Source organism: Schistocerca cancellata, chromosome 8 (genome assembly GCF_023864275.1).
Source record: "Schistocerca cancellata isolate TAMUIC-IGC-003103 chromosome 8, iqSchCanc2.1, whole genome shotgun sequence".
NCBI lineage: Eukaryota > Metazoa > Arthropoda > Insecta > Orthoptera > Acrididae > Schistocerca > Schistocerca cancellata.
The window spans coordinates 84,465,672-84,486,159 of record NC_064633.1 but is presented as its reverse complement, the minus strand read 5'-3'; positions in this window follow the sequence as shown (position 1 = coordinate 84,486,159).

Genomic DNA, 20,488 nt, shown 5'->3' with positions numbered 1-20,488 from the left:
CATAGAATTTGCTGAAGGTACAAGTAATTTTATGAGATCTGGTCAAAAAATTCCAAAACATTAATAATTTCGCGTCAGTGGTCTGTCAGAGTAAAATGTGGTTGGAATCCTTGCACACACTTGTATTTAATGTGTAACTAGCTGAATTTTCATTTTTGTATGTCTTTCAAGTATTGTTCCATGCTGTATTAAGTAGAACATTGTCTAGCACAGTTAGAGCAGAGCAGAGTTAGAGGAACAACACGTCTGCATTAAATTTTGAGTAAAATTTGAGAAAACATTTTCTGAGACACAACAAATGGTGCAGAAAGCCTACAGTGACGAGTGCTTAAGCTGTACTTGGTGTTATAAATGGTTCACATGGTTTAAAAATGGCCAGACAGAAGTTAAAAATGACTGTCACTCATGACACCTTTCAATGTGTACCAACTCTGTGACGATGTTCCCTGCTACTTTGTTGATTGTCCTCGATGTACTGGCTGAAAAAATAGGTGGCAGAAGAACAATGCTGTCTACTTTAAATGATGTATGTTGCTGACAGGTGCACATTTGTATTTCACAGTACTTTACTTTCACTGTTCACAAACCCTCAATAATAAACAGTTATATGGCCAGTGCACTATTGTTTAACTTCTCATAAGCCTCATTAATAGTTTTCAGGCAAACATCCATGTACTGCTACAATAGTTTACTGTTGAACAGCCAGCTGCAGTGGCCATGTGGTTCTAGGCGCTACAGTCTGGAACCGTGCGACCGCTATGGTTGCAGGTTTGAATCCTGCCAGGCAAACATCCATGTACTGCTACAATAGTTTACTGTTGAACAGCCAGCCGCAGTGGCCATGCGGTTCTAGGCGCTACAGTCTGGAACCGCGCGACCGCTATGGTTGCAGGTTTGAATCCTGCCTTGAGCATTGATGTGTGTGATGTCCTTTGGTTAGTTAGGTTTAAGTAGTTCTAAGTTCTAGGGGACTGATGACCAAAGTAGTTAAGTCCCATAGTGCTCAGAGCCATTTGAACCATTTGAACTGTTGAACATCTACAAGCAGTAAAAACATAACCACATAACTCACAGTTCTTTTGGAATAATCAGGTACGTACATTACAGACACTGTTATTGCTTTAACTGACAGCTTTTTCGTGTAACACTTATTTCACTGTCAAGTTGATCCAGTATTGTCATTCTAAACAACACAGGTTCCTCATCTGAAACTCGGCCATGGACTGACTGTCTCATGACCAAAAACTTTGCCCTTATATGTCCTCACAATAATAGGTACTGAACTTACACATTGTTCAAAGTTAAATTTACAGACATTATGATTAAAACTTAAATCTCTCTTCTACTACAAGAGTTAGGCTGAATTTTTGTGTTTAAATCATGAAATTAACAAATGTACGAGGGTTATTCCAAAAGTAAGGTCCGATTGATTGCCAAATTGAAACCACAGTGAACATCAGAAATGTTTTACTTGTAACAATTAGCTACACCTTTCAGCTACTTCTCTACGTAGTCGCCGTTCTGACTTAGACTTTTGTCATAGCGTTGTACCAACTTTTCAATAGCCTCATCATAGAAGGCAGCCGCCAGTGCTTTCCGCCAATTCTCCACGCTGGCCTACACCTCGTTGTCTGTGTCAAAATGTTGTCTTCAAAGACAGCGGTTCATGTGACCAGAGATGAAACTCAGGGGGAGACAATTGCGGACTGTATTGTGGGTAATCTAACATTTCCATTTGAAAACGATGCAGGAGCATCTTCACTGCCCCTGCAGAATGCGGCTGAGAATTGTCGTGAAGACGAAACAGCACGACAGTTATGTAATGTTGGCTGCATAGCTTCAGGCGAAATTTCTCACCAGGCCCTCGTACTTGGCGGCAGACACTATTTTCTAGACATCTTTACGCACTCACTGCGAGCTCAGAAATGAGAAGAGCGATGTGATGCTAACTGGGGTTATACTAGAGACACTACCCAACACATCTGTGCAAAGCTTTATCGGATTTTCATAGTCGTTTCCATTTTGCGACCGATCGGACCTTACTTTTGGAATAACCCTCGTAGTTACACGAATAATACTTTTGACAAAACTGTTAATTACTTTGGAATTAATTAAGGGCTGGCTTTGCTAACACATTTTCGAATAGAGCCAAATAAATACTTTAAGATTACCATCATTTTGTCTTCCAAATTTTTATAATTATTACAGAATTTATATTTGCTTATAAATCAACAGTAGAATTTAAGTTACAAAACAATTACTGATTTCTCCCTATAACAAAGATACTAACAGTCAAAATATACTAGAAAATCAATTACATACCTAAAACTAAGCACAAAATTATATCTGATGTTATATTCTTTAAAACTTAGCGCCAACCTTTCTCTTGTATGAAAATGCAGATTACACTCATGTATGTTAATAGTAATTACTTCAAAAATGAAAAAAAAGAATTTTAAGGAGGCAGATGGCAAAACAAGAAGGGAAGTAAAAACATCCCAGCTTGCTTCATCACAACCCATGTCAGAAACGTCAATGAAATTGTGCCCGCCAAGCGAAGACTGACTGCCCGATGCAATCGAAAACTGACTATCTGAGAGATAGCAGAAGCATGTAAAATTTCAGTCAGATTCTGTCATGAAACCCTGACACAGCATCTTGGAATGCATCATGTTGCCCCAAGTTCATCCCATGGCTCATGAGTCAAGAAAAGAAAGACCTTTGCCTCACAATCTGTGATAAGCTTTTGGATTGCCCAACTGAGAACTAGATGTTCCGTAAGAGAATCGTGAGTGGTGATGAGACATGGGTGTATGGTTATGATGTCAAGACGGAGGTTCAGTCTTCACAATGGGTTGGGGACGCTTCTCCAAGACCAAAATAAGCTTGTCAGGTCAGGTCAAATGTCAAAGCCATACTGGTAATTTTCTTTGACTTTGAACGATTAGTTCATCATGAATCAGCACCACAGTGACAAAAATTTAATCAATGTTACTATCAGGATGTGATGTGATCCCTCTGAGAAAATGTGAGAAGGAAGTGGCCTGAAATGTGGCTAGAAAATTCATGTCTCTTGCATCATAGTAACATACTCAGATTCATCCCGGTTGGTGCATGACTATTGCACAAAAAATGAGATTACTGCTTTGTCTCATCCTCTGTACTCTCCATACCTGGCTCCTGTGGACTTGTATCTAATTCCAAAGCTGAGAACCCAGCTGAAAGGACGAAGATTTGCAATGATATGTGAGACGAAAGAAAATTCCCAGACGGCGCTCCACATGGTACTGAGACTTCTTCCAGAAGTAGAAATGGCATTGGGAGTGGTGTATCAGTTGTGGAGGAGATTATTTCAAAGGAGACCATACACAATAAGTAAAAGGTAAGTCTACAAAAATTTTGTGGATGAAGTTCTGGAATTTTATGAACAGACATCATATATATTGCACTCATTTTTAAAGCTGGAGCTATGTCTTTATAATTGGGTAAAAAGTGGCCACCAGTATTATGTACATAAAATTATACTCTTTCATTCCTAGATTAAAGCTTTCTGGCTACATCCAGTGAGACTTTTTCTAAATAGGGATCTGTGCACCATTTATTGTGTTGCTGTGGTGGTGGATTGAGAACAGGATAAATAAGAGAGTACAATTGTTGCTTCTGCTTTTTGTGCATTATGGATTCCAACAATTTGGGAGGGTAGCCACTGTTTGAAGCTGTTTGTTTGATTGTATTTAATTCCATTTGGAAGCTGTTTTAACTCATGGGGAGGGCCATTAGGCTATGTATCATTGAATGAAAAGCAGCATGTTTATGGGTCACCAAATGTTGAGAATTGCAGGTGTTACAGTACATCTGGTGGTAGGTTTCCTATAAATCTTTAAAGTAAGATCTAACCATAGAAAACAGTGATTATATTCAAAGTAATTCATGTCAACTTTGGCAAGATGGCAGCATTGTTGTTGTTGTTGTGGTCTTCAGTCCTGAGACTGGTTTGATGCAGCTCTCCATGCTACTCTATCCTGTGCAAGCTCCTTCATCTCCCAGTACCTACTGCAACCTACATCCTTCTGAATCTGCTTAGTGTATTCATCTCTTGGTCTCCCTCTACGATTTTTACCCTCCACACTGCTCTCCAATGCTAAATTTGTGATCCCTTGATGCCTCAGAACATGTCCTACCAACCGATCCCTTCTTCTAGTCAAGTTGTGACACAAACTTCTCTTCTCCCCAATCCTATTCAATACCTCCTCATTAGTTATGTGATATACCCACCTAATCTTCAACATTCTTCTGTAGCACCATATTTTGAAAGCTTCTATTCTCTTTTTGTCTAAACTATTTATCGACCATCTTTCAGTTCCATACATGGCTACACTCCATACAAATACTTTCAGAAACAACTTCCTGACACTTAAATCAATACTCGATGTTAACAAATTTCTCTTCTTCAGAAACGCTTTCCTTGACATTGCCAGTCTACATTTTATATTCTCTCTACTTTGACCATCATCAGTTATTTTGCTCCACAAATAGCAAAACTCCTTTACTACTTTAAGTGTCTCATTTCCTATTCTATTTCCCTCAGCATAACCCGACTTAATTCGACTACATTCCATTATCCTCGTTTCGCTTTTGTTGATGTTCATCTATCTTTCTTTCAAGAAACTGCCCATTCCATTCAACTGCTCTTCCAAGTTGTTTGCTGTCTCTGACAGAATTACAATGTCATCGGCAAACCTCAAAGTTTTTATTTCTTCTACATGGATTTTAATACCTACTGGAAATTTTTCTTTTGTTTCCTTTACTGCTTGCTCAGTATACAGATTGAATAACACCAGGGAGAGGCTACAACCCTGTCTCAGTCCCTTCCCAACCACTGCTTCCCTTTCATGCCCCTCGACTCTTATAACTGCCATCTGGTTTCTGTACAAATTGTAAATAGCCTTTCTCTCCCTGTATTTTACCCCTGCCACCTTTAGAATTTGAAAGAGAGTATTCCAGTCAACATTGTCAAAGGCTTTCTCTAAGTCTACAAGTGCTAGAAACGTAGGTTTGCCTCACGTGTTCCAACATTTCTACAGAATCCAAACTGATCTTCCCCGAGGTCAGCTTCTACCAGTTTTTCCATTCGTCTGTAAAGAATTCATGTTAGTATTTTGAAGCTGTGACTTATTAAACTGATAGTTCAGTAATTTTCACATCTGTCAACACCTGCTTTCTTTGTGTGTATCCCCACAAAAAAAGTAAATTTCGGTAATAAAAAGAATACGTGTGTAAATTGTAAGAACGACATCTCGAAGCTAAACGAACGAATATCCAGTTTACAAACTATAATCGGTGCTTTAAAGCTGGACATAAAGAAGATTCATGCGGTAAATTGTGAGTCACTGAAGAAGCAAGAATACTCGACCTCTGCAAACAAGTGGCAAACAATGACGGGAGAAAACTGCTCTCAGAAAGTACAATCCCAAAATAGCAGTGAAACTTCAGTAAGTATAAACAGTGAAACTTTAAAGAATAGAAACTGCACTCAGAAAGTACAATCTCAAAGCAGCAGCGAAACTTCAATGTGTATAAACAGTGAAAAACTGTCAAACTAGAATGTATAACGACCTTGTGGGAGTGTTCACTACTGAAGATTCAATGAACATGACAGCTGAAGTCGAAAACTTACGAAATGAATCACAAAAAGTAAACAAACTGATGCTCAATGAACTTCCAACTGCTAACATTGTAAAATACGGAAAAAATATGTGTGTTAGGCGATAGCTACGGCCGTGGAATTGCCGCAGTGCTAACGGAAAAATACAATTACAAGGCAAACGGTTTCATGAAGCCTGGGGCTCCATTGAGTGAACTGAAAAACCTTGCAAAATTACGTGAAGTAACTAGTCTGTGTAAGGATGACTTTGTTGTATTGCTGGGAGGATCAAATGACGTATATAGAAATGAGTCGTTCCAGGCTAGCACAGAACTGAGAAAATGCCTCAATAATTTATCTCACACAAATGTACTCATTATAAATATCCTGCATCATCATGATTTACTGAGGTGGTCATGTGTAAACAGTGAAATTCATGCCACAAACAGGAGTGTCAGTGAAATATGTACTCACTTTGTAAATGCAGACATTATTGACATAAACAGTTTGGAGGGAAGGCTCCGTACAGTTCACGGTCTTCATTTGAATGCATTAGGAAAGGAGGTACTTATAGTAAAAATTTTTACTCATATTTCATGGTGCAATGAAGTACCTAGGACAAGTAGAAATCGATCACAGTTAACAAAGTATTCTTCTCATGCAGCGAACAATATAGCCATCAGTCAGTGTCAAATCACGAAATGGTTTAAAACCAATAGGCCAGAAAGTAACACTCAAGGTGGGAAACAAACTCAAATTACGAAATGGTTCAAGCCAAAAAGAAATGAAGCACAAATTTTGCAAGATAGAAAAATACTGGAAGACAAACAAGCTGCTGTACGTGTGTCTTCCAGAACAAGGAAAGCTCCAGAGAGGAACAGCGATTTTTTATTGGTGGCACCAGGGAAATCACTTCAGCACTATCCAGATCCAGTGCCATCAAAAATGCAACTATGGATGTAAGTACACAATATCAAAGTGAGAAAGAAGTACAAGTCAAGTGAGCAAGCTCATGGGCTGCTACAGAAGAATCCAGACCTACCCTTCTGTTAGGATGGATCATTATTAAATATTAGGTCTTTAAAAAATAAAATTGATGATCTTAGTAGTAACTATATAAAGAATTGTAATATAAATGGTTTTAGTGCTGAATACTCATGTGACAGACGCTCTAAGTTAGATGAGCTACAAGTTTTTTTATCTGAATTTCTAAATGTTAAAGTAATTTTTTTAAATGAACACTGACTTAGTAGTGACACCACAAAAATCTTAAATAAAACTGAAATTTCAGTGTAGCTACCAGCTTTTGTAGGATAAATAAGTCACGAGGATCATGCATACTCATTCATTATATGATTTAGATTACCATGTAAGATGTGAGTTCAATTGTTTTAATGAAGAGTGTACTTTTGAGGGTTGATGTGTTGAGTTAAAGGACTTAAATGTTGTTATAATATCAATTTATAGAATCCCAGGGAAGGTGAGAACTGAGCATTTCCTATGTAAATTTCAGAGTTTGTTAGAATAACTCCGTAAAGAAAAGAGGAAAAAAATTGTAGTTGCTGCTGATTTCAACATCAATGTGTTGAATGAAACATGTGGGGTATCAAAATTTACAGACTTAATAAAAAATATGGCTTCAAATTAATTTTTTTCTGAATCTAGACGACAAAATGCTCAGTCAGCTACATGCATTGACAATATTTTAACTAATTACGTATTTGAAGACAGATATAAATTTTGTCTAGATCTAGGAATTTCTGATCGTTCAGAATTATTCATTGAGCTACCCAGAGCAGGTAGAGAAATCCCATGTAAAAAAGCTTATGTAAAAAGGATCTTCAACCAAGAAACTTTGACTCTATTCCATGATAAGCTGAAGGAGACAGAATGGCACTTTGATAAAAATATTTCATGCACAGGAAATTTTGAAGCATTTCTAAGTGATTTTGTTAGTGTTTTCAATGAAATGTTTCCAGGAAAAACTCATTTTAATAAAATGACAAAATGAAAATGCATCACTAAATGTTTAAAAATCTCCAGTGCTAAGAAAAGGCAGCTACGTAAGGAACTAAGATATAACAAAAAAATTGAATTTATTGAATATGTTAAACATTTAAGAAAGTTGTCAAAGTAGCAAAGCAAATGACAAATAATAAATTAATCTTAAAACATGAGAATAAATCAAAGGCAGGGTGGTCAGTTGTAAAACACGAATTAGGTGTCAAAGATTCTAGACATGGAATTATTACAATTAAGCTTGAAGATGAAATCATTGTAAATCCAGCTTAAATTTCAGAATGATTCAATGAGTTCTTCATTAATGTAGTGAAACCAGATGATAATGTTGCAGATTATGAGAACAATGTATGTCCCTTTGAACTAAATCATAATTCTGAATGCCTCACAAAATTCAAAACAGTTTCAACAATAGATGTAGAAAAAATTATATTAAAACTGAAAAACAAAAATTCTGGAGGTTGGGATGGAACACCTGCAAAAGTCCTTAAATTTGTGTGCAAAATGATAGGATACCCACCATCTAAAATAATAAACTAATCCTTTGAATAAGGAAGCTTCCCAGAGGTGCTGAAGTATGCAGAAGTAAAACTGTTGCTCAAAAAAAGATCGAGATTGGATATGGGGAATTATCATCCCATCTCCCTCCTTCCAGCCCTATTAAAAATCTTTGAAAATGCTGCTGCTATGCGGATTCGAAATTTTATGGAGAAATATGATATTATTACAGAAAACCAATTTGGTTTCCACTGTGGCAAAAGTACTATTGATGCAATTAACAAGTTTATCGACAAGATCAGCACATCATGAGACAACCACAATAAAGTGGCAGGAATCTTTTGTGATCTCACAAAAGCCTTTGACTCTGTAAATCATGCACTGCTCATCTATAAGCTTGACAAGTATGGGATCAAGGGTAATGTTCTAAATTGGCTTACTTCATACTTATCAAATAGGAAACAAAGAGTGATTGTCTCACCAAATGCAGAAAATTACTATTCAAAATGGAAAACAATAGCCCAAGGTATCCCTCAAGGCTCGATTCTAGGACCTATTTTCTTTTTGTTCTATGTTAATGATTTACCGAACAATATAAATGCTCCATCGATTTTATTTGCAGATGACCCATCTGTATTAATTGAAAACCAGGAGGCAGAAAACGTGCCTCTCTACATAATAAACATAATGAACAAACTAGAAACATGATTCCAACTGAATGGATTAAGATTGAACATCCCCAAAACCCACATGGTCCAATTCAGAACAAAATAGTCAAAGCCCCAAGAAATTAAAATAACGCATAAAAATCAGGATATAGAGGAAGTGTATTCTGTGAAGTTTTTAGGGTTAAATCTAGATAAAAATTTAAATTGGAATAAACATTTTGACTACCTGTTAAACAAATTATGTAGCTTTGCATTTGCTATGCAAATATTAGCTGGAGCAACTGACATGAATACATTGAAAATTGCATACCACAGCTACTTTCAATCAGTTGTAAGGTATGGTATTATTTTTTGGGGAAATTCAAGCAATATATTGCGCATACTAAAGTTACAGAAAAGACTAATAAGGAACATGTGTACTGCCCATCCTAGGACATCATGTCGCCCACTATTTGAAAAACAACAGTTATTAACAGTTCCCTCCTTATACATCTATAATATTATCATCTTTCTACACAGAAATTTAGAGTTATTCGAGAAAAACTGTTTCAATCAGACGTATAACATGAGAAACAAAGACAATTTTATGCTTCCCACTCATCGCTTACACCTATATGCGCAGTCTCCTCAGTATATGGCAATGAAAATTCATAACAAGCTAAAAGGAAACAATGTTCTGAGCATGAACCTAGAGACACTGCAAACAAAGCTATATGATATACTTGTCAAATGCTGCTACTACACTCTTGAGGAGTTCATGAAGGATGAACTGAACATTTGAGCAGGATAAATTTACATATAGTCTTGTGTGTAAATGTAGCTGTCCTTCACAAAAGGGAGGAAAGAAAAATAAAAGTTTATATTAATGATAAAATTCTTTGTTCCAATTAGGCCTAAGTTATGTTATCCATTTTTTTGACATGTCTCCTGTACACTAATCATATGATTACAAATCACTATTCACTATACAGTTACCCCCAAACTTAATTGTGAATTTTATACTGTCATCTTTAAAATTTAGTTGCTTAAGGAATTTTGGAGGCTGTCTGGTAGCACCTGTCCATAAGCGCAACCCATCTTCAACATATATAAACCAGTACACAATCTTGGAAGAGAGTGGATTACTTATTTATTTTTATTACTTATTTATTTTTCAGAATTGTTCATGAAGATTTCAGCAAAGACTGGACTGAGTGGGGATCCTACGGCGAGACCATCCAACTGTTTGTATATCTTGCCATTAAAATGGAAATAATTTTGTGTTAGGGAAGTTTGTGTAGCTAACCTTATGTCATCTGTGGCAAGTGGGTTAACTCCTGATTTATCTAGTTAATCTATGAGAGTGTTTAGGCATTCTTGAACAGGTGTATTAGTGAAAATGTTGTTGTTATTAAATAAACAACAATATGGTCAAATACCAGTGTGTTCATTTAAAAATTAAAAAAAAGGAGAAACTAGCTTGGCATTGGGGGGATTTGAATGTCTTTTAACTTGTTCATCAAGCTGACTGAATTAAGAATACCATGACAAGGTTTAAACTTTGTTATGATCTACATCAGTTCATTTAACTCTATGGCTAATTTGTAACATTGATCTAAGAATGAAGACACCACAGGACAGAGTGGGATACTATCTTCATGGAGTTTAGGGAAGTCATAAAGTCTGAGAGCTATAGGATTCCTGTTGGTGAGATTGTAGGCATGGGTGTCTAATATTATACTTTTACACTATTTAATAACACTCTTAATTTTATCACTATAGAATTGTGAGGGGTCTTTCTGTATCTGTTGGAAGCTAGTGGACTTTAGGAAATTTTCCACATTGTTAACATAGTTTTCCACAGGATAGTTCAACCATTTCAGAAAAGTGGGCAAAAATTAAGTTCAGTGACCACAAACAAAAAGTACAAGATCAAGGAAATTGCAAAATATATGTAAGTTTTGTGCATAACAACTCATTTCAAGTACTTTCTACAACATATGATGGAAGTGCAATACCAGGCAGGTCTCATGAGCCATGTGAAAAGCAACAGCAAAATGTGAATAAGGTAGGACAACAAAATTTGTGGATGAAGAAAAATACAAAATTCAATGTGACTGTTGCAATACAAATTTGCCAACTTTAAATTGTTCCAATGAATTATCAGCTTGTGGGATAAAAAAATCATGAAATAAATAGTGCAAAACGAGACACTATGCAGAGCAAAGGAAGGCCTATATTTGGTACCCCCAATTCAACTACTGGTATTAGAACTCAAATATATGTAGGTTGCTAATGGCAAAACATAGCTACTGTATTTCACAATAAAAGCAATGAGAACCTATCTTCCATAGAGAAAGCAGGTGCAAAATTTTGTACAGTAATGTCAATAACACACGAAGAAACCTCCAGATTAAGACTTTTCCATTTTCGTGGTGGGAACAAAAGATGTTGAGACAAACGAAAAACTAGATTTAGGACTCTTGCTTAAAAGAAGACTATGTGAACTAAGAAGTACTACCATCATCATGTTTCCAGTTCCAGATCATTACACATCTCAGAATGGTCCTGTGTAAACAAAGAAGTGGAAAGTGTGAATTGTGAGATAAGACGTATATGCAGAAGATTTGAAAATGTGACTTTTGTAGTTACAAGAACATTGGGAAAGAGATTTCATACTGAGCATGGTTCCCATGTAAATAGATTAGTGAAAGAATTTGTAATAGCAAATGCTTTAGAAATTGTAAATATGAAAACAAAAGTAAATTGTGACACTTCAAAGATCATTCCCCTCATGGACAAGATCTATGCTTTATTTGGAAAATCTTGTATGAGGTTGTCTGACAATCAAGTATTATGACTGGAAGACAAATAATGTAATGTTCTGTCAACACAAGGAAACACCCGAGCTAGTGTTTCACAAGGGAGCACAGCAGTAGTAGCAGAACAAACACTTGCAGTATCTGAAACAGCACCACCATTGACAAAAACAACAAAAAAAATGGAGCTTTAGAAACGTCAGCAGCACCACCAGTGTTGTTAAAGACATCAGCAGCAGCATCACCAGCAGCATTAAAAACATCAGCAGCAGTGCCAATAGCAGCAGTAAGCAACTCACCACAGCCCAGCGAATGATCTGTGAGCTGCAGAATGCCTGCCCTTCTCAAGGATTTTTGGTACATTGCCAGGCCACAGGAAGGAATATATCACAAAGCCTAAATACAACTTCTCTTCCTAGCCACTTGCAGATTTTAAACTTAAACATTCAACATCTTAAAAATAAATCATTAAAACTTCAGGTAGCAACGAATGATGCAAACATAGACTGCATGTGCATTATGAGGCGTTGTGTGGGGCATTGGTGCAGAAGGTTCAAACTAAGTAACATTAACATTAAACATATAAGTTGACAAGTCAACATTGTAGGAAGAAATGCCAAACATAGAGGTGTATGTATCTTTTTAAATGAAGTATCAATTATAAAAGAAAGTTTGAAACTGAATCAATGAGTGTGGAAAATTGTTTTGAAGCAGCAGTTGTACAGTTGTATGAAATACAGGGGAAAGTTATAATCATAGCAATATACAGACCACCTATTGGGGATACAGACATTTTCATTAATCAGTTAGAAACACTGCTCAACGTTCTGTTTACTAAAAGAGCCACTGTAATTGTTTGTGGGGACCTCAATATAAAACTTATGAATGAAGGTAGGCTAAAAGATCAGTTCTTAAGTTTATTATGTAGTTTCAATCAGATCCCGCATATACACAAATCCACAAGAATAACATATAATACAAACAACCTCAACGGTAATACATTTTCAAATGTAGATTCTACAGAAGTAGAGGTAACTAATACTGGTTTGGGATTATCAGACCATAATTCTCTTGACCTCAAAATTCTTTTCATGCCACTAAAAGCAAAAAATACTTCATGTATGAAAGAATTTTTTTTTTCAGAAAACTGTGTAGAGTTTATAAATCTCCTAACAAATGATTCCTGGGTAGAATTACTGTCTTTAACAGACACAAATGATGTATATAACTCACGTTCTTGAGTTTTCATGGGATATTTTGAAAGCAGTTGTCAAGAACAAGATTACACAGCAATACAGAGCAAAGTTCTTGTATCACAGCTGGCTTGTGGAACTCTAAAAGAGACTTAATCCTGTAATGAAAACATCTACAGTCCACAGTTCACAGAATATGTTAGCAATTACAAGTAGTATATCGAAAATTAATTGTCAAAGCAAAATTTACAAGTAATGACAGCTTAGTAAGACAGTCTGAAAACAAATTAAAACATAAATAGGGTATTGTGAAGGCTGAAACAGGGAAGAAATGTGAAGATCAGGACCTCATTCCCAAAAGTGCAGAAAATCTCCATATTAAAAAGCAAGATTTCCCAAATTATATATGCAAATATTTCGTAAATGCAACAGCTCCACTAAGTTGCAAATTTACAAACCAAGAAAAAACACATTTCAAAAGACATTTGTAGCATCAGGGTAGAACCTACAAATGAACATGAATTACTAAAAGTGATTAAAAAAAAAAACTTGAAACCTAAAATGTCAGCAGGAGTAGATGAGGTGCCAGTGTCTATCATAACAATGACAGCTCCACAGATCGCAAGGCACTTGGAAAACATAGCCAACTTATCATTTAGTGAAGGAGTTTCTGGAAAGGCTGAATATCTCAGAAGTAAAGCCATTACTTAAGAACGGCGACAAGTATAAGGTAGAAACCTATCTGCCAGTTCACTCCTTCTGGCATTTTCCAAAATACAGACACAGCAGTAATGTACTACACCAAACAAATAATCAAATATTTTGAGAATACAATAGTGTCGCAGGATCTCTCCAAAACATTTGATACTGTCAATCATGGCATTCTTTTAGAAACACTGGATAGGTTAGGTATTCAAGGAACTGGGAAAAAGTAGTTTCAATCACATCCACAGAACACAGATTGTCGGACTGGTGTCAGCTTGTTTCAACCCCAAAATAAATTTACTATCAGATGTAAAAAATGTGGAAATAAGAGTACCACAAAGCAGAATTTTAGACCCCATATTGTTGTTTCTTGTCTATATAGATGACATCCACGCACGAGATGCTGCAGCAAATGCCAGCTATTTGCAGAAATTGATGTCTCTAACAACAAAACTAAAACCATATGGGGCATAATAAAAAGGGAAACAGGTAAAATCCCTGCTGCAGAAAACACAATATAAATTAAAACAAATGATACCATTCATGGCAATGTTGAAATAATCACCGAAATTTTTAACAACCAGTTTCTGGCATCAGCAATACAAACTGGAAAAACATGTTCCGTTAATGAAGCCATGTAATCCCTTCAAAAAGCTATTAAAAAAAAACCAAGCAGATTGAAGTGTCTCCTGTTACAGTACATGAAATTGAGAATATAATTAGAGAGATGAAGAGCAAGAATTCTGTTGGCATAGATGGTATCTCTTCAAGATTACTGAAGGAGTGCTATAAGTTGATAAGCAAAATACTGTGCCACATATTCAATGAATCCATCCAGCACAGGATTGTTCCTGAGAGACTAAAGCTTGCTATTGTCAAACCTCTCTTTAAAAAAGGCGATAAAGCCGACATTACCAACTATCGGCCTATCTCCCTTTTAACAAACTTTTCTAAAATTCTTGAGAAATTGGTTCAGAAAAGACTTATTGAACACCTCAAGCATTATAAGGTATTAAACAGTAGCCAGTTCGGATTTCAACAGGGTGTATCAACAGAACAAGCTATTTTTTCCTTCACCCGTCAAATCTTAGTCTTTTAATAATAAATTGTCTCCTGCTAGTATCTTCTGTGACCTTTCTAAGGCCTTTGATAGTGTTAATTATGAAATCCTCCTAGCAAAGGCTGAATATTATGGTACTCTCTGAGGGGTACTCAGTGTCATCCAGCTGGGGCTCTATTGGCTGTGGTGTTCCTCAGGGCTCTGTACTTGGCCCCCTTCACTTCCTCATCTATATCAATGACCTTCCCTTGTGTACTAGCTTTAAAACTCACTTTACTCTTTTTCTGATGACACCTCTATCCTCATCAACAAAACTCTCAACCTCAATCTTGAGGAATCGACCAATATTGTCTTTAGTGAAATATGTAATTGGTTTGTAAATAATGTGTTATCACTAAATGTTAGTAAGACCCAGTTTGTACATTTCCAAGTAAGGAAAAAAGTTGAGGATCAATTAAGTATTACATTGAGCTACTACAAGTTGAGTCAACTAGGTTTCTGTGTGTACACATTGACAACAGTCTAAAATGATCTGAACATATTTTGCACATCTACAAAAAACTCAGCTCAGCAACATTTGCTGTTCGTATTATTTCCACTGTATGTCATCGAGGCACCACAAAAACTGCTTATTTTAGTTATTTCCATGCACTATTGCTGTATGGCATAGTTTTCTGGGGTAATCATCCATTATACAAAAAAATATTCATTGCCCAAAAGAGAGTTATTAGGATAATGAGCGGAAACCAGCCTAGACATTCTTGTAGGAACCTTTTCAGAAAATTAGGGATACTGACAACTGCATCCCAATATATCTACTCCCTGTTATGTTTCATTGGTAACAATGGACAATCGTACAAAACCAATGATTCATACCATATCCACAATAACAGGAGGAAGATGGACCTCCATTATGAATCAAAAAACCTTACTATTGTACAAAAAGGAGTCCATTACATGAGCTGCAATGTTTTCAATGCTCTCCCACCATCACTTAAATTACTTATCCACGAGCTTCCCAAATTTAAACAACACCTCAAACAGTATTTATTAGATAATTCCTTCTATTCGGTAGAAGAATATTTCAGTAGAGTTAACTGTAATTGATTTTTTCATTTACTAACTTGATGTGCTATTGTGCATTACGATACTCAGAATCACTGTTAACATTACTGTATCTTTCATTTAGCTATTAAGATCTACATTATTTTAATGTAATTTTTTCTATACCTATTAATGCGTATTTTGTCTTGTACCAGATATCCTCTTGCAAGAGGTACTTTTATGTATTCCTACTATATTATTTGTAATAATTCTGATATGTCCTACATCCGTGTGAATGTCTCACAGTATTGGATTTATGGGATATAAATAAATAAATAAATAAATAAGAGGACACTAGTGCGATAATAATTGCATCAGATCATCTGCTTCAAATAACTACTGATCAAGTTCTAAAGAATTTCAACTTGTTGTTCACTGGAAACAGGTTGACACTAAATGCAAATAAAACAAGTAAGCCAAAATGTAAATATTGCTCTGGTGTTGGATGATAAAACCATAACAGAGTGACATCTACAAAATTCCTGGGGATTAATGTTGATAAAAACTTAAATTTCAATGACCTGTAATGAAACTTTCACAGAGGAGTACAGTTACAGAAGATGACTAAGTGAATAATAACACACAAACATTTAAATGTGTTTTATATGTCAAGGTCTACATTGTTGATTTTCAAACAAATGCTGACTTCCATAACTAAAATATCTAAAATAATGCTTATTAATCAGTACAATGTCATTTGTTTCACATCAAGTTTATATTTTATTATTCATGAACTATGCCCACTTATGAAGTAGGTAAACTGGTACACTAATTGGATTCTTAACACTAGTACTAATGGTACATAATGCATTGAAAAATGTAAACCGCTGTGTGCTAGCAGTCTTGTTGAGTACACAAACTAACATTCAAACAAATCCTTGAGTAGTTTGTAGAAATGTATGATGCTAATGCTACATTGATTAAAGGTGATTGACATGAATATTACAATAACAAGAAAGTTATAGCATCTGTAAAGTTATCTATGTGTGATTACCTGTGGTCAAAATGTGCTATTACGTGGCCCTTTGACCAATAACAGTTAATACTGCATTATTGTATTATAAACTGGAGGGGGAAGGGAGATTGGAATCAAATATTTCTACTGTCTGGTATTAAACTATGAATTTAGTGCATTAGTTGTATTGAACAGTCTGACACATAGAAGAAATACCTTGTGTTTATTATTCTACTTTGATTCTTAAGGAATTAGTCTGTCTGAAGTAATATTTATACCTAAAAACAAAGATGATGTGACTTACCAAATGAAAGTGCTGGCAGGTCGACAGACACACAAACGAACACAAACATACACACAAAATTCAAGCTTTCGCAACAAACTGTTGCCTCATCAGGAAAGAGGGAAGGAGAGGGAAAGATGAAAGGATGTGGGTTTTAAGGGAGAGGGTAAGGAGTCATTCTAGTCCCGGGAGCGGAAAGACTTACCTTAGGGGAAAAAAGGAGGAAAAAAGGACGGGTATACACTCGCGCACACACACACATATCCATCCACACATATACAGACACAAGCAGACATATTTAAAGACATTTGTTGCTAATAATTACTGTAATGAGATGACTTAAGCAGAAATGCTATACCAATGATTACTGTAACTAGATGACTTATGTATAAATACTGTGCTAATAATTACTGTAATGAGATGACATGCATAAATGAATGCCAGTGATTACTGTAATGAGATGACTTATGCATAAATGCTATACCAATAATTACTACAATGAGATGACTTATGAATAGTGTTTTGTAATACTCAATACTTACATCTTTAGTAACTAGCCAATGAGTGCCAATAATTATTCAAATCGGTTGATACACTAATGTAATTCTGAATGATGACTAGCATAAGACTTAATGTCCTTCACATTCTGACCTAATTACCACCAATTACTGCTATATTCGTATGTCCTGCCCATTATCATGATCATGGAGCACTATATTTGGTTTTTGCACTAATTCTACGTTGATGTAAGAGTATGGATTCTACAAAAATGTGGTGTTGACATATCAAGCTATCCACCACCTTGAACGATGGAGGTGTTGTTATGGTCCTACTGTTTGGGGTACCTAATGTACTACCAAAACGATAACATTGAATATTAATACAACATTTCTGTGTCTTGGCTACACTGATAAATACTTTTCAGTTTTTGCAAAATGTTACAGACTTTTACAGTGCGTGTGCACTTCATTTCATTTGTTAATATGACTAGTTGTCCCAAATATGCTAAAGACTTTTATAATGCGTGTGCACTTTATTTCATTTCTTAATGTATCCAGTTCTTGTAAAAATGCTAAAGAGTTTTACAGTGCATGTGCAATTTATGAAATTTGTTAATATATTTTGTATTCATTGCATATACATTTTGTCATTTCTTAATATGTTCTGAACTCAGTGCGTGTGCATTCTATTTCATTTCTTAATATGTTCTGCACTTATCAATCATGTATATACTCTGTGACTGTAGACTTAGTTAATTAAATAGATTATAGAAAAATTTGTTGCTCATGGCAAGTCCAATTGACTCACCATTGCTGCCAAATTTTTGCCGCCCCAGTGGAGGGTTATGTAAGAGGTCCATGATTAAGGAATTTGTTGCTAGCAGACTCGAGCAGATGTAATTTCGATGGATTGCTCACGCGCTACCTGAAATATGTAAGCTATAAGAGAAACTGAGACCAAAGAGCAGTGTTGACTGCACTAGGAACTGTGTAGCAGTTGTAGTAGTGGTTGCTAGCGAGTCAGTCGTGTGTATTGAGTTGGCTGGGCCGGTCGTGGGGAGCTATGGCGGAACCTGAGCGTTGTAGTATAAGGTAAAAGCAGCCTCGCGAATATGTGGTATTGTTATATCAAATCCCATGTAAATGTTTTTAAAAAAATTTCTTAATAATAATCTTTCTCATAAAAAGTAACTTTTGACAATCATTCATTTCAATTTAAAGAATTTACTAATTTCTCCAATCCTTGGTCATCCCGATTATTGAAAAGAAAAATCAGTTGTTTCTTTTTATATATGACAAGTCTATCGGCCAGCATTGCACTTAGCTGCGCCAGAAAAATTTCTTATAGGAGCAGATATATATGCATTATCCAGCGACCTAATTAAGGTAAGATTTTTCAATTTATTCAGAATGAATTTTCAGGGCCATGACGCAGCACTGCTGACGTCCAAAATTTACCAGTTTAAATTCACAGTCAATTATTGAAAGGTTATAAGTGAGTCGCAGTTTTATTGAGAGATTAGTGGCATTTTATTATTGATAGGTTGCGCAATTTATTTATTGGGAGGTTACGATAAATGTCAATGTTATAGTTATATTTTTTTACTGCTGGGAGATTTCGGAACTTTTCTGTTGGGAGGTTACACTAAATGTGAATATTATTTATATTATTTTATCTGTGGGAGGTTACAACGTGCATGATAATTTGATTATAGACATTGATGAATGTGAGGGATGCTCTGAAACCGTATAATTTTATACACCAAATTGAAAGAAATCACTTAACATAAATGCTTTTTCTTCTTTGGAGTTTAAATTCTCGCATTTTCTTTATTTCCATGAAATTTTCGAAATAACAAGGACATTCTGCAGTCATCAGTAGTTTCTGCAACAAAATAGTGGAAGTTTTGTTTCGATTTTACGTAGGATGGACATGTATAGGCGATGTGAGATAAGTTAATAGATTTGTCAGATGTATAACACTGATCTCTGCACTTTGGTGGCAGTGCTGCAGTTTTTTTTTTCAGTTCGCTGGATGTAGCAAAATAATGGGAGGCAGTGGGAAAGAGAAATGTGAATTGTACGTTTAGTTGAACGTAAAAACTATACCGATTTTTCTCATAAAACTAAAAGAAAATGGACTTTGCCTACTTTCGAGTACATTTATTATCATCGCCATTGTGTTTTCTTTTCTTAAATAGATTCTTGCTTATAGAAGGTGCATTGACGTTAAATGTGTTTCCTTCACGCACTCTTGTGGGGGCGATGTGGGGGATGGTGCGGAGCAGCTGAATCATAGACAAACAAGTCGCACTCGGGGTAGTCGTTTATCTCGCTTTTTTCTTTATGTCGCTGGCGTTGTGGCCTATTGTGTACGCCGCCATTGTTAGCGCAGACTGACTGTCTGGACCACCCAGCCACATTCTCTGCTGCCCGAAGGCGGTGTCCACCTGCTGGGCAGATGCTGGTGGCCCGCTGAAGCAGTAGCAGCTGTCCGTTTGAAAAAGCAGTCTGGAGTGTTCTCCAGAATTCCGTTGTTGTTCCAGTCTTTCCGAGGAATGCGTTTAACAGATTGCAGGTAGCGTTCATCTGTGATTGAGTTGTGCTGGCCAGAGAGAGTGTATCACTGCCACCATACGGATCTCTTTGTGCCCCATCGACGATAACATAGAACAGGCCTGCATCCGTGACTACAATGGGGTGAGGGAGGGACGAGGGCACGTATGAGTGGCTCTAAGTTGTTGGTGATCGCACGTTAATGGTAACACACACGGGACAGCGGCCCCTCTCTCGCCGGCACGAGTGGCCCAGCGGTTCTAGGCGCTTCAGTCGGGAACCGCGCGACCGCTACAGTCGCAGGTTGGAATCCTGCCTCGGCCATGGATGTGTGTGATGTCCTTAGGTTAGTTAGGTTTAAGTAGTTCTAAGTTCTAGGAGACTGATGACCTCAGATGTTCAGTCCCATAGTGCTCAGAGCCATTTGAACCGCCCCTCTCTCCTGGTGCGATCTTTTTGGAAGAACGATTTTCCCCAGCGATCAGTACATGCGTTGCATTAAGAC